General features: G+C 33.7%; 1 pseudogene; it reads left to right on the top strand.

Moving 5' to 3' along the window:
* Positions 1 to 7700: 7700 nt before the first annotated feature.
* On the top strand, positions 7701 to 11099 carry LOC140803018 (probable alpha,alpha-trehalose-phosphate synthase [UDP-forming] 11; annotated as a pseudogene).
* The last annotated feature ends 5116 nt before the right edge of the window (positions 11100 to 16215 follow it).

The following is a 16215-nucleotide window of genomic DNA, read 5'->3' as shown; positions in this document are numbered from 1 at the left end:
TTCCCAGAAGTGATTAAGAATTGAATTAAGTTCGGGTCCCCACAGATACATATTAACTAAACACATTTTCCACCTGTAATTTAACAAATATGATTACATATTAACATTTAAAAATAGATAGATTATATTAGGACAATAAATTTCAAATATTACCATTTTCAAATATGACCATTTAGAACAACTTGAACAATCATGAGTCAATGAATATGTGTAACTAAACACAGTTTTACACATATAATTTAACAAATATGATTACATATTAAAAATAATTATAGATTATATCAAGACAAAAAATTTCAAATATTACCGTTAACCATATGGAGCAACTGAAAAATTATCATCTAGGACTTGGATGCGCAACAACTGTTAACTCATCTCGGTCGAGATTAACCAATTAATCATGTTTCATGCCATATTTGCTCATAATATAAAAAGTTTTAAAAGATATATGTTGTATTAAATAATGAAAATACATTATTAATATCTACATGATATATAAAGGTCCAGATATTGTAGATTTTCCTATATGTGTTGCATTGCACAACTGGCAGTATAGGAATGCTAAAACTGCACTTCCCCAACTATAGATTTTACACGATTAATATAATGACACATTTGCAAAAATATGAGTTTATCCGACCTTCTTTGATAATCTGAGAACAATATTCTTCTAATAATCATCAATGCTACACAGCAGGTATAATTCATGACATTTTCTTCTGAACTGTTATCATCAATAAGTGTAAAAAATGCAGTGATCATGTAGTGCAGTCATAGAAAAATGACACTTTTAAAATGTGATGATGATGTCATGAATCCCAACATGTCAAGACTCAAAAATCATATTGGAAAACATCATGAAATCCCATATGATTTTACATGATCGTGTGAATTATTTCCAACATATAGCATCCAAATAGCATTCAAAAGATTGTTTGATCGCTTAACTCTTACTGTAGAACCCAAAATCATTACACGTGTAACCCATGCAGTTATTTAATTGTTAATTCATTTATTTAAATTAAAATGAGTATTAGTTATGCATGACTTATTTGAATGTATTATTTTAAATTATTCATGTTTATGTGATGCACGCTAAAATGTTTTTCGAGTTTCATGTTCAGGCGATTATTCGAGGCGGGATCGAGGAAAATACGGTGACGATTCTTGACAATTTAAAATGAGATATTTAATTTTAAAAGCTAGGAAGGGGCATTTAAATAATTTATTAAGTTTTAGTATTTTAAAGCCTAACTTAATTATTAGGTGAATTTTAGAATTTTAAAACTTTTAAAGTCTAGCACTTGTGTATTTTGAATTTTTATAGTGGGTTAGCATTTTATTAGTATTTAAACTAGTAATTTAGTAGAAATTTAATTAACATGCTATTAGCATGATAATTTTTGTAATTAAGCAAAACTTTCCCCTAGTTATCACCTAAACACATGCACACGCACACTTTTACACACACATGAGATTTTAGCGCCACGTTCGTCCCGGATCAACCCTCACTCCGTCTCCGCTTCGGTATCGCCGGTTCGGTAAAATTTTCATCAAAGGCACGTATATTCTGTTATTTCTACATCGATCTCGTCATATTATGTGTTGTATAATTTTTATGCGTAAAAATTATGTATGACGTTTGTCGTTTGAGCAGGAAATGGTTTGGATCAGTTTTGAGATAACTTTTAGATATGAAAACTCGTTTTTGCTGTCTTTCTAAATACGGTGATTTTTCGGTCGTGATTCTCAGAAAATTTTAACACGAAAATTGTAGAAATTTTTGATACCTTCGATTGGACAGTAAATTCGAAATATTTGGATAATAATTGAGTGAGTTATGTTGTTTTTCGTGGGACTGCTCAAGCTACGTTTTTCAGAAAAATTATGTATTGGCGCGTTCTTGAAGTTATTTGTTGCAGGCTTCGTTGGGAATCGTCGGGCGATCGCTGCTGCGTTTAGGTAAGTCAAGAACATTGTTGAGATTATTATTGGTGTCTCCTTTCGTGTCGTTAGGCACCAGGTGTACTAAGAGTCGTAGGAAGAAAAGTGATGTCGAGATTTCGGGTTGTGTCGTTCGTTGTTGCTTGTCTAGTTGGGTGGTAATTTTAATGGCTTGAGTGTCCTAAGAGAGGTCTCGAGGTGCCAATTCCCAGCCCTTATGGTTTGGTAAGAAAAGAGAATCAACATATTCAGTTTTTCACGCAGGTTCCGAAATTCCGAGGCTACACGGACCCTGACACAGGGTCCGTGCCTTTGTTTCCTTCGCAGTGCCAAATTCCCGAGGCTACATCGACCCCACACGGACCCAGGCACAGGTTCCGTGCCCCTCCTTCCTTTCGAGTATGTCCATACAGTATGTACACGGACCCTTACCCGAACCTAGGCACTGGGTCCGTGTACTGTGTCTTTTTGGGAACATTTTAGGTTTCATTTCTAGGATTGATTCGGGGTTCAAGATCATGGTTAGTATGATGATTAAGCGAGGTCAAGGCCCGGGCAATCTAGAACGACATATGTTATTGATTTGACTAGGTGGGGAGCACGAATACCTACGTCTAAGCTATGCAAGATAAGTGTTTAATTTCATGTTAGTATGTTGCGGCAGCGGCCCCAAGCGAGATCCAGCGAATCCCTCAACGCCAAGTAAGTATGTTGACGTGCAAAGAAAATACTTTTAAGTTTTTGAGGTATGCTAAATGTCTTGTGATCAAATTTATGTTTAGGATTGAAAGCGTTAAATTATGAACGGGTACCAATCCGCCCGTTAAATTATGAACGGTTTTAGATCAGGATTGGAAAGCGTTAAATTATGAACGGGGACCGATCCGCCCGTTAAATTATGAACGGGGATCTCATGTATGTGGCAGTGGATCTTCCCTGTCAGCCCAGTACTGTGGTTTATTCTGATCAAGCGAATTATGTTATGGGTCAATTGCTTTGAAATATGCCTCTACTCAAAATGATGAAGTTCATGTATGTTCATGTATGTACAAGTATGCAAGCATGTTTAATAAAATTTTTATGTTTATGGCACGTCTACGTATGTATGTATGTATGTAAGTTCAATTTTAAGTGTAAGTTCAAGTTTTAAGTTATATATGCTCTATTTTGAAGTTGCATGTGCTTTTATTACGTATTATTCGTTACTTCCAATTTATATGTGTTGAGTCTTTAGACTCACTAGGCTTGATCGATGCAAGTAAGGATGATTATGAGGAGACTGGAGGTGGTGACCAAGGGGCAGGCTTGGATTGAGCAGGAGGCTAAACCCGAGGACCGCCCAAGTTTTTAGTTTTATAAAAAAATGTTCAAATGCTTTTGTCAAACTTAGATCTTTAGATCTTTGCTGCAACAGATTTGGGGACGTACAGTTTACTTATTTAAACTTTGGATGTTCATGCATTAATTAAAAAAAATTTAGTTCTTCCGCAAATTTTAAGTAGTAAAAAGTACGGTACGTTACACTTACAATATCATCAACAGTTTCGGATAATTTTTTGATGACATATGTATCGCTTGTAAGAAGATAACACTAAAATCTTCTAGACCTCGATTTTCTATCATTCTGAAATAAATTGTTAAAATAGTAAATTAGTACAAAATATTCTAATAAGAAATGAAATAATGGATAAAAATAATAAAACTTAAAAAATTATTAAAGATAAATTAAAAAATAATATAATACTTATATAACTAAGCAATAAAACATTCATTTTTCACTTTTCAAATGAACGAATACTTGCTTTTTTCATTTGATTATTTTTCTCTTCTTATGAAAATATTGAAGTTTTGTTTATAGTAAAGTTTTCTCCAATGTTTAATGGAAGTCCAAATTATTGAACACCGCACGTTTAAACCTGCAGCGTCTGTTTACACCTACAACGACGCGCCGCAGCTGTTGAAATTAATTTTTTAAATAAAATTAATTAAAAAAAACCCTATACTTCTTTCAATATAAAGAAGTTTCTCATATGGTGGATTAATAGCCAACTACTACTGCGAAATAATTGAAATTAATTACTTTTATTAAAGTTACACGCTTTAACTTCTATTCTAACTAAAGTCGTGGCTTAAGCAATCACCGTATGCACAATTCATCAATCTATCACCGCCGACCCTGGACCTACATAAGTAGCCTGTATCCTACTACCATTGCAGAAAAAATGGATTTTTTTAATATCGACGAGTCGTCTTTCGAGTGAATTTTTTGAAATAGACCTTCAAAGCGGTTCAACTCATGAAAAATAATAGTTTTTTGTAAAAAATATTATTTTCTATGATAGGTATGAATTTGATTGATGTGGGTCTATTGTTACATTTGATTTAAAAATCTCATATGATATTATAAGATGTATTATGCATTTGATTAGAGCTCTAAGTTATATTTTCATTTTTTTAATAAAAGTATTTGATTATTTTAAAAAAATTGATAAAAATATAATATACTTTTAGAAAGATTGAAATAAAATCCAACCAGAAATTTAATACGTAAATTTCAAATAATAGGATTAAAATACATTAATAGTTGGTTCCTTTAACATCGAGGTTGCACAAAATAGTGTGTTGAAAATTTAATGAAACCAATAAATCGTATGAGCGTGGGCCACCCACGACAACTACAAAATAATAAATAAATAAATAAATAAATAAATGCGGAATGGATAAAGTGGGCCCCTTTTTCATTTAACCTTAAATTGGAGCGCACGTGACAACCTAGATGTGGATAACTATCTAATCCACAAAACATATATACTTATAAATTATTATTATTTCCAGTACATTGAGATCCACCGATATTTTACACGTGGCTTATTTCCATTCGCCAGAATTGGGCTAACGGACCCGTGCTCAATGACGTGTCGTAAATCTAGCTGTCAAATGCTGTCCCATCCTCACCGTCGATTGCGCCAGAACAAACTCGAGTGTAAGGTACTACGTGGAGATTCTCTGGTCATTAAATCTAAAACGAGATAAAGGACAACAATTAATTCCGCGTAATTAAATAAATTAATTACCCTACTACTTTATAGAAATGTCATAATCTTTGGGGGGGCTATGTTTTTTTATTTATTTGTTTGTTTTAATTAATTTTTACAAAAAAAAAAAACTTAATTTGGGGGGAAATATAAAATTAAACTTTATTCTTTTTTAAACCGAACTTTCGAGAATTGACAAGTTGTCTCTTCGTTGTCTGGTTTTTCATGCATTCTTATTGGTTGATACACTTTTTTTTTCATTACATTTTTGTGGCACTGAGCATCAGACAAACAAGGTGAATCTCGATATTAATCAAGTAAATTATATTAGATAAAATTTATGTAATATGTTGGTCTGATAAGATGTTGATAGGAAAAATCGAACTTATCATCATTAATTAATCGCTCACTTACTTCACCAACATATACATCTCTTTTATAACATCTATTTGATACAATTGTAACGCAAAAAAAAAAATATCGATGATTTTATAGTTCATATCACACAAAGGTTGTAAGTTTTGGAATTTCATTTTGAGTTTTTTTTTTAAATCCAACAAATATCTCCTCAGTTCAGAAATATATTAAAAATTAATTATAAATCTAATTTTTTTATATATTTTTTACTAAAAAAAAACTCTTCCTTAGGACTATACATCTGTGATTACGAGAGTAATCACGAGTGACAATTCAATAATTTATCCAGACATATAATTGCAATTTTATTTATCGGTTAAATCAACCGATTGAGTCAGTTATTACTATATACATTACAAGAATATAATATAAAAAAAAAATTTAGAAATATAAAATTAATTAATTAAATAAATACAGGATCTGTGAAAAATAAAAAATAAAAAAAATAAATAATTTGAACAAGGGAGAGAGTCATCCGGAGGATCCTTACGATCCCCGCCGACTCTTGCCGGGCCTGGCAGCTGTAATAAGATTTTTAGAAAAACACATGCCCTTAATCTCCGTATTTAATTTCCTTTTTTACCACATTTACCCCCTACATTCCCCTATAATTACGGATCTCACGGACCCTCCTTATCTAATTCTCCCCCTCGTATCCTTATCCATTCCACCAAATCACACTTACTTTTCCACCACGCCTTATTGTAATTTCTCGCACGTTCTATTTTTCTATTTTAAATTAAATTAAATGGTCTAATACTCTAATTATATACATTTATATATACGTGCATATTAGCTAACAAAACCACATATATAAATTATAAACAATGTACATCAATCGTATTCATCGTTGATGTGACATTCATCTAATAAATTTATAATTTGATATGTTTCATCATACTCATCTGGTGAATAGCAATATATCAAAATTGTATAAAGATAATAAAAGACTGGTATCCGATTACCTTTTATATCAATAAGTCTTCCCAAAATCGTCATTACAAATTATTTTCACTATTATTTATCTCAAATTATACCATGACCCTCACTAATATATATAATTGAAATATGACTTTTATTTTAACATAAATCAAATTAATAACAAAAAAACTGTACGAGTACACAACGTATACGTTGAGACAGTAGTTTGAAATTAAATATCCGTGTCGACCTAAATATTGTTGCATGTTTACCCACACCCACCAACCATATTATCAACAAGAAACTTTATTCTGATTCGAGTCAAAGCAACTCCATCTTAAAGTTTGAACAAACTTCCTAGTTTAGACTGTGATTAAATCGATTCGGCTCGATTTCGATTAATCTAATGTTTAATTATTAAACTTAAAGTAACGCGTAATTGTTTCAGTGAAATCTTATTTATAATTATAAATATACCAATATTATAAAACTTTATTGATTTTTTTTTATTTTTCTAACATAAATTTTCTTTTTTAAATCTCATCCTATTTTTATCTCTATTTTTAAATAGTTTATTATTTCCAATAATAAATATGAAAAAAAAATCAGGAACTGGGGATAGGATTTGGATAATCAATACTCAGACCCTCTCTTAGTTAAATCATTTTTTAAATAGCAACTACCATATATTTAAATCTTAATTAAAGGGTAAAGAAAAATGTGTGTATATCTATATTTATTATTAATTAAAATTATATATATCAATGGTTATGATTTGTAAGCCATCTCCTTTGTCATTTTCAACAATTTGTTTTTTTAATAAAATTTTTAAATATAAAATATTTGACTCTTTCGAAAACAAAATTATATTCCCTCTGTCTACATTATTAAACCATAGATAATAAAAGTTTTACATTTCATTACACTTGTGCTTAAGTAAATGCAATTAGGTGGGCGAAATCATTCGAACACCAACATAAGAATTATTCTTGAAATAATGAAATTGATATTGATGGATAAAATTTATAATAATTATTATTTTGAGGAGAACATGTAACTTATGTAACCTCAACTATTTGATACGCATCGAGTAAATTTTCGTACTGACATAATAATACACGAAAAACGTTAATCAGATAAATCAAAGTGTACAAGTTCTATACAGCATGCTCATCAGAAAAGATTTTAGTTAGCAGAATCGAACACATTATCATTGATCAAATATTCATTTATTGTATCAATTCAGATATACGAGATATTATTTGTTTATCATGATTAGATATGTGGATGTATGTGGTCTAAATAAATAATAAATTAATTAATTAATTAACATATGGAATTTTTTTTAAGAAACAAAAAAAGAAAAAAAGAAAGAAAGTCCTATATGGTAAGTCGGTCCTTCGTTCTTATCTTTACTGGTGCAGCATACCACCTTCCTTGTGAACAATATGTCCATAATAATTTTCAAAGATTTCAAGCTATTATTGCAGCCCTTTTTCCTTCTATTCAATGGAATTTATATGTGACATATACGCTAAATGAAGTGAATTACATTGAATTCTGCGAAACACATACGATACGATAAATATTTCACCAGCCCTCTTGGAAAGCGTCGAAAAATTCTTACTTTCATTGCACATTAAACTGTTTTCCGTTCTTTTCATCCAAGTTGATCCAATATTTTTGGGTTTTTTTTGGGTCTGTTTTTCATTATGTTGTCAAGATCTTACTTCAATCTTTTGAACCTGGATGACTATTCCAGTGATCGGACTCGTATCCCGAGAGTTATATCAGTACCCGGGATCATCTCAGATTTTGAAGATGGAGAAAATGGTATGGGTGATGGCTCAGAAATGTCTGACCTTGTTTCATCTGTGAATCAAGAAAGGAGGATAATTGTCTACAATCAGCTGCCATTGAAGTGTTTCAAGGATCCAGTGGAAGGCAAAAAATGGTGCTTTGATTGGGATGAAGATGCCCTAGTTTTGCAATTAAAAGATGGGTTTCCCCCTAATGTGGAGGTTGTGTTTGTTGGGTGTTTGGGAGTGGAGATTGATTCATCAGAACAAGAAGAGGTGGCACAATTCTTGTTTGACAAGTTCAAATGTGTGCCTACTTTTTTATCAGTTGATCTGATTAATAAGTATTATCATGGTTTTTGCAAGCATTATTTGTGGCCTTTGTTTCACTATATGTTGCCTTTGACACCTAATCATGGGGTCAGATTTGACAAGGCTATGTGGCAGGGATATGTAACAGCAAACAAGATTTTTGCTGATAAAGTAATGGAAGTTATCAATCCAGATGAGGATTGTGTTTGGGTTCATGATTATCATCTCATGCTTCTGCCTACTTTCTTGAGGAAGAGGCATCATAGGGTGAAACTTGGATTCTTCCTTCATATCCCGTTTCCTTCTTCGGAAATTTTTCGGACTTTACCAGTTAGGGAGGAGATTTTGAGGGCCCTTTTGAATTGTGATCTTATTGGATTCCATACTTTTGATTATGCGAGACATTTCTTGTCATGTTGTAGCAGGATGCTTGGACTGGATTATCAATCCAAGAGGGGGTATATTGGATTGGATTATTATGGGAGAACTGTTAGCATTAAGATCCTTCCTGTTGGGATTCATATGGGGCAGATTAAATCTATCATGTCATTGCAAGAAACTGCAAAAAAGGTTAAGGAATTGAAGATAAAATATGGTGGGAAAATTGTGTTGTTAGGTGTGGATGATATGGACATGTTCAAAGGAATTAGTTTGAAGTTTATGGCGTTGGGATTGCTTTTGGATGAGAATCCTATGTATCGGGGAAGTGTCATTTTGATTCAGATCATGAACCCACCGAGGAGTCAGGGAAAGGATATTCAAGAACTTCAATGCGAGATCGATAAAGTTGCTGGTGAGATCAATAAAAAATACGGCAAACCGGGCTATCAGCCAATTGTTTGTTTGAATGGACCTATTTCTTTTCAAGAAAAAGTGGCATATTTTGCGATTTCTGAATGTGTTGTGGTTAATGCGGTTAGGGATGGAATGAATTTGGTACCATATAAGTATACAGTATCTAGGCAAGGTGGCCCTGAGTTAGATAAGGTTCTTGGACTTGAGGATTCTGACGCACCAAGAAAAAGTGTCATTATTGTGTCCGAATTCATTGGATGTTCTCCATCCCTTAGCGGTGCGATTCGGGTCAATCCTTGGGACATCAACAGTGTGGCCGATGCTATTGTTTTGGGAATCACGATGACCGATTCTGAGAAAGAAATGCGCCATGAGAAACATTACAAGTATGTTGAATCTCACGATGTTGCATATTGGGCTAGAAGTTTCAATCAGGATCTTGAACGAGCTTGTTCCGATCATTACACAAAGAGGTGTTGGGGCATTGGATTCGGCTTGAATTCACGAGTTGTTGCTTTAGGTCCGAATTTTAGGAAGCTTTCAGTGGAGCATATCGTTTCTGCTTATAACAATTCGAATAGCCGGCTTATCCTTCTTGATTATGATGGAACCATGATGCCCCCAGATCGAGTAGACAAATCTCCAACCTCTGAAGTTATTTCAGTCTTGAATAGTTTGTGTAATGATCCCAAAAATGTCGTGTTTATTGTCAGTGGCAGAGGCACGGATTCACTTGGGAAGTGGTTCTCTCAATGTGAGAGACTCGGACTATCTGCTGAGCACGGTTACTTCACCAGGTATTGTCATCATCTTTTATTACACTTGCTTATTTTGGGTTAATTATTTTTACATTGTGGTAAATTAAATTTTTGGGTATCCTGCTAGGTGGATGAAAAATTCGGCATGGGAATCTTGCGGGCTAGCAGTTGAATTGGACTGGAAAAGAATTGCCTTGCCGGTGATGGAACATTACACAGAAGCTACCGACGGTTCATCTGTAGAGCAGAAGGAGAGTGCTTTAGTTTGGCATTATCAAGAAGCGGACCCTGACTTTGGCTCTTGGCAGGCGAAGGAGCTTCTGGATCACTTAGAAAGTGTGCTTGCCAACGACCCCGTGGTCGTAAGCAGTGGCCAACAAATAGTTGAGGTGAAACCACAGGTACATAGGACGATGTCTGACCGTAACATCTATATTTCGATTAATTTCTTGATCGGAAAACTAGTACATGTTACAGAAACACTTTACCAGGGTAATACAATAATTGTATTCATACTTTAATCTCATTTCTTCATTCATCTGTGTCTCAGGGCGTAAGCAAAGGTGTTGTGGTCAAGAATCTAATGGAAACCATGGCAAATAAAAGAAAGCCAGCCGATTTCGTATTGTGCATTGGTGATGACAGATCAGACGAGGACATGTTCGAGGCCATTGCAAGTTCGGTCACGGACCATTCGTTGCTGGATTCTGCAGAAGTTTTCGCTTGCACAGTTGGTCAGAAACCAAGCATGGCAAAATACTATCTTGATGATACGTTTGAAGTCATAAAATTGCTTCAAGGCCTATCTGCAAATCACTTACCAAAGTATCAAGAAAATGGGTTCTCATTCGAAGGGTCGCCTTGAAATTGCTCGTCGATGTAAAGCATGCGAGTTTTTGAAGTGGTAATCGATTGGAAACGAAACCTGATATATCACAAGAGCTTGAGAGAAATGGTGCAGCTATGTACAGAAGTGAAACATATAACTACACAGGTCTTTTCATGATGAAATAGATAAGTAGACAACCCCACCATAGGACACTAATGTTAGATCTTTTGTTATAATTGCTTTGTTCGATCATACGAAGAATATATAAGTTGATTCTTACATTTCCCATTGATCTTCTTTATGAGTTCTTTTTTCAAAATTTACTTGAGCAAGAGTATTTTGTTTTTTCCAACTTTTTTTTAAACTAGGAAATGTTTCAACGAAAACTACCCTGTTGTATGCATATAGATGTGCTCAAATGGTTGTTGCTATCAGTAAAATTCAATTGATATACATGGAAGTGGATAGAAGTCTAAGCCCTACGATCTGAAAATTTAATGAATTTCTTGACAAATAAATCGAGTTTTTTTTTCTTTCATTATGAAATAATCAACGGAAGATGTGATTTAACTAAGTGTGACAGGGACTTTTTTCTCTTTTTTTTCAAAGAAAGGATTGGCAAGACTTGAAATTTGCAGTATAAAGATCGCGACAAATACAAATAAAATCATCTTTATACAGATAGTTCAAAAACATATAGAATTTGATCATCCTGTTTTGTAATTTGAAATGCTATTATCAAAAGCATAAATCGTTTTATCTTGAAATACAATTGTCGTGTTTCATAAATATTGGGTGTGGAGCGAACTCGTAGAGATGAAGTCTAACTGTAGTCTTGATTTAATACTCTTCTTTTTTTGTTACAGAAACAGATTTATTGGATTGTTACGAGATACTTGAATATGAGAGAATTCGTCCGATTAGGATATTAATGAAACACGTGCTCGATTATCTATCGTGATTTTCAGGTTTGTGTACCCTCTACTACAATGTCAATCTTGAAGCATTCAACGGTTTAGGCCAATGGTTGGGACGCACCAAATGTGTCGAAGATTTGGTAGTATTGTGCAGCAAAAATATTACAACTGTCGAAACATGAAGGACCAAATTAATTACACCTTCTAAGTTGAGGTACCAAAGTGCCATTCTCTTATTATATTGCTTGTTTTAATTGGCGTGTGTCACTTCTTTGACCGATGACGGATGTTGAAAAATCTTAGTAAAAAGAATCCCAACAGCTGACCGTTCTGAATCTGTCAGCAAACTTCCCCGTATCGGCATCACCACGAGGCTGGAAGTAAGATCTCTTCATTCAAGTCTTTTTAATTTTTTATTCGGGTTTCCGCACATGTTGGTGTGCATCAAGAATTTTGTTAATTTAATTCATGATCAAAGGGTCATTCTGTTTCGTACGTGTGTGTGTGTGTGTGTGTGTATTTGTATCAGATTTCCATTTGAAGAGAGAGATTAAGTTTGCATGCTTCATCAGAATGGAGACGAAGAACTAGAAGCTTGTGAGATGTGTGACTCGTAGTGTTTCTGGGGTTGCTAAAATGATAAAGCAAGCATTTTTCGTAGATATTAAAGTTAAACTTAAAATAACAAAAAATAAGGTATATGTTTGTTTGATCACATATCCCGGAAGGGAGAAGCGACGTAAAATGCCTGATCATCTGAGGTTGTGGGTTCGTGTTTTAGACAATGGGATTGCTAATTTCTCTCTAAAATACTTTAGGTTCTATTCTGATAGTGTGAAGAAACAAAGAAGCTTTATGCCATGGCAAGAAAAGTCACCCACGGGCTACAAATTCTCACCCACGCACTTCAATTCTAAAGCAATATTAAAAGTTATGGATACTCTCAGGTTTGATCATAAACCATTGCAAAAGCTTTTGCTCGATCCCGGTAGCCGGATTGTGCAAATATTGATGACGGAAAATTTGCAGATTGTTGAGATATATTCAATCCAATTTCTTCATTGATCTTATCACGACACTTCCTCTTCCTCAGGTAATTTTTCTAGGACCAACTCTTTACCTTTCATGTTCGGTGAGTTTAGTTGCATTGTTCTTAAATGGCAGAAGAAGATGAACTCACGTTTCGCTTCATTTTTTGGCTTTAAACACTATGCTATTCAGTAATAATTTCTATGTTTTACGGTGTGTTAACTCTACACATTGCAGTTTGTCAATCGGTTTATCATGCATGCGGCGAGAAATCGTCGAGCTAATCACAAAAACAAGGCACTTGCTTTGATCGTGCTGCTATAATATATTCCTAGACTGTATGTAATATTCCCATGAAGTGCTCAGATTATGAAAGCAACGGGAGTTGTCACCGACACTGCTTGGGCCGATGCTGCCTACAGAATAGGAAACGTGAAACGTGCTGGTCAGCCATGTATCTAACGTTGGGAAAATCTACATAACCACAAAATTTATTATGTCAAATCATTAAGAATTCAAATGAAAACTAATGTGAAGGTGTATCTGAAGCTATAGTTCTTAATTCTTTAGAAAGAGACTTGATCTTTGAGATCTACACGTTCTTTGAAGAAATCATTTAGCTTTCTTTTCGGAACTATTTTCTATATTGAAGGCAGAGAATAGGAAACGTGATAACGTTGACCATGATCATTATATAGATAATGTCGATTATTATCTTTTGATATTTCTATTTTAGTTCATCATAAAAACAAAAATCATATTTTTATCTCTACACATTACAAGCCCACAATCTATTAGATATATTGAATCTCATTAACCAAAACCTTAACCGATCACTTTAAGTTTTAGACTTCACATTAACAGACAACACATCACATAATAATTCACATAGAAATGAAATTGACCAACAGTCTCCTACTCGAGCTATATGTATAACTTTATAATTATGTATTGTGAAATAACCTTATGAGCTAAAAAATGTTGTCATTACCGAAATGTATCTATAACTAATCCCGTCCATTAATCATATCCATATAGAATCAAAGCAGTCTCCGGTACACGTAAGGTAACTCAACCAATAAATGTTCACATATGCTAACACAACTGAGTGACATGAATTATGAAGTGGATGAGTAGCATGGAAATTCCATGTAATGTGATCACAACATGCCTATTTTCAATTGGTCGTCTTCAAGACTTCAACTTCATTGAGATTAAAGTTTAAACTATAATAAGAGTGTAGCTTAACTTGAAATTTATTTATGCATAAAATAAATTTACATAACTGTAAATGAAATGTCTACAATTGAAAATCATTTAAAATAATAATTTCCCACTAAAACCCAATATCCTCAATTGACATAACATCCATACGACCAATGTGCTCATGAAATTGTTTGGGTGATAGCCTCTTAATAAGCGCATCTGGAACCACGAAGTTTGTACCAATATGCTCAATAGACAACTTGACACTCTGGATTCTTTGTTTATCAACTAGAAACTTGATGTCAATATGTTTTGACTTTGTCGAGCTCCTGTTGGTATTAGAATATATGACTGCTGAATTATTGTCAAGGCCATCAACAATGCGCAGTTTCGTAACATAATTTTGCCATATCCCATAACTGAATGTCTCATAACATGATACAAACTCAGCTGACATAATGAAATAGACTATAAAAGACTGTTTAGTACTCTTCCAGGAAATGACACCTCTCTCGAGGAGAGATGCAGCTCGACGTAGATTTCATACTATCTTGTTATCATAAAATCAGAGCCATATACCCAATGATAGGGATTACAACTTTCCCCACAGGTTTGGGGCCCCACGGAGAAAACCCGAAACGAGGATGGGGATCCTCGATTTTTTCGGTTTTGGTTTCGGATTCGAGGATTTTTTTAAATCTTCGATGTAGTTCGAGGCGGATATGAGATTACTATCCTCATCCCCAAACCCGCCCCAAAAATAATATCAATAATAAATAATAGTATAATTAGTATCAATAATATAATAATAATATTATTTTTTAAAATATTAATAATATTATTATTATTAATATTAATATTATCACTATAATAATATATAATAATAAGTTTTGGTTTGAAAAAATCTCCGAATCCGTCATCGTTTTGCCATATTAATATTTTTGAAATATGGATGGGGACGGGGATGGGAAGTTGATCCCCAAAGTTTCGGGTTTGGGGATTCCCCGAACCCGAAAAATCGGGGACGGGGATGGGGATGAAATTCGAGTACGGGGATGGGGATGACAAATCCGCCACCACCCAGCCCCATTGCCATCCCTACCCAATGACCTCAAGATGATACGACCTCCGATATATGAGCATGTAATCTTTTGTTCTCTGTAGGTACCATAAAACTCTTTTGACTGTTTTCCAATGTTCAACTCGTGGATTACTTAGATATTTTCCCAACATTCATGTAACGTACGATATATCTAGATGTGTATAAACATGAGCATACATCAGACTCCCTACTGTAGATGCATCAAGATCTTCTACATTTCATTTTCCTCAAAATCATTCTTAGGACACTGTTTGAGACTAAATTTGTATCACTTAGTCACATGAGTATTCGTTGGTTTATAGTTTTGCTACCCATATCGCTTGTGAACTTTCTCGATATAGTTTTTCTATGATAATCCAAGAATACCTCGGGAACGATCCCGATATATCTAGATACTAAGTACAAAAGATGCATCACCAAAATCTTTCATCTCAAAATTCTTAGCTAGAAATTTCTTAGTGTCATGCAACGGCTCTATATCGTTGTTAGTGAGTATGATGTTATCAACATATAAAACAAAAAAAATATGCTTACTCTCATTGAACTTATGATGCACACAATCGTCGATCAAATTTATCTCAAAACCAAACGAGATAATCACCTGATGAAATTTAAAATACCATTATCGAGATATATACTTGAGCCCATAGACGAATTTCTTGAGTTTTTTTTGTCTTTGGACACAAAATTTTCTGGCTGCACCATATAAATCGATTCCTCAATGTCATCATTGAGAAGCGCAGTCTTTACATCCATATGATGTAATTAAAAATCGAAATGCTCCACCAAAACTATTATAATCCTTAAAGTGTCTTTCAAGAAAGCCTCTTTAATAATTAATGTATTTTTTTTATGTGTAAAGCCTTTAGTGACAAGATGAGCCTTATATCTTTTCACATTGCCTTTCAAATCTATCTTGGTTTTAAATATCCATGTAAAATCAATGTGTTTCGCACTTTTAGGAAATGAGACAAGATCTCATATGTCATTGTCCTTCATATACTTAATCTCTTGATTCATATGACATCTATATACTTTTGAGAGTTAGAACATTTAATGGCTTGACGGAAGTTGATATGATCATACATCATCATTCCAATGTCCTCCACATGGTTTTTATGAACTACAACGTAATCATTTGACATTGCATT

Source organism: Primulina eburnea, chromosome 10, assembly GCF_022965805.1.
Source record: "Primulina eburnea isolate SZY01 chromosome 10, ASM2296580v1, whole genome shotgun sequence".
NCBI lineage: Eukaryota > Viridiplantae > Streptophyta > Magnoliopsida > Lamiales > Gesneriaceae > Primulina > Primulina eburnea.
The sequence above is the reverse complement of the archived record's forward strand: the minus strand, read 5'-3'. Positions and strand labels throughout refer to the sequence as shown.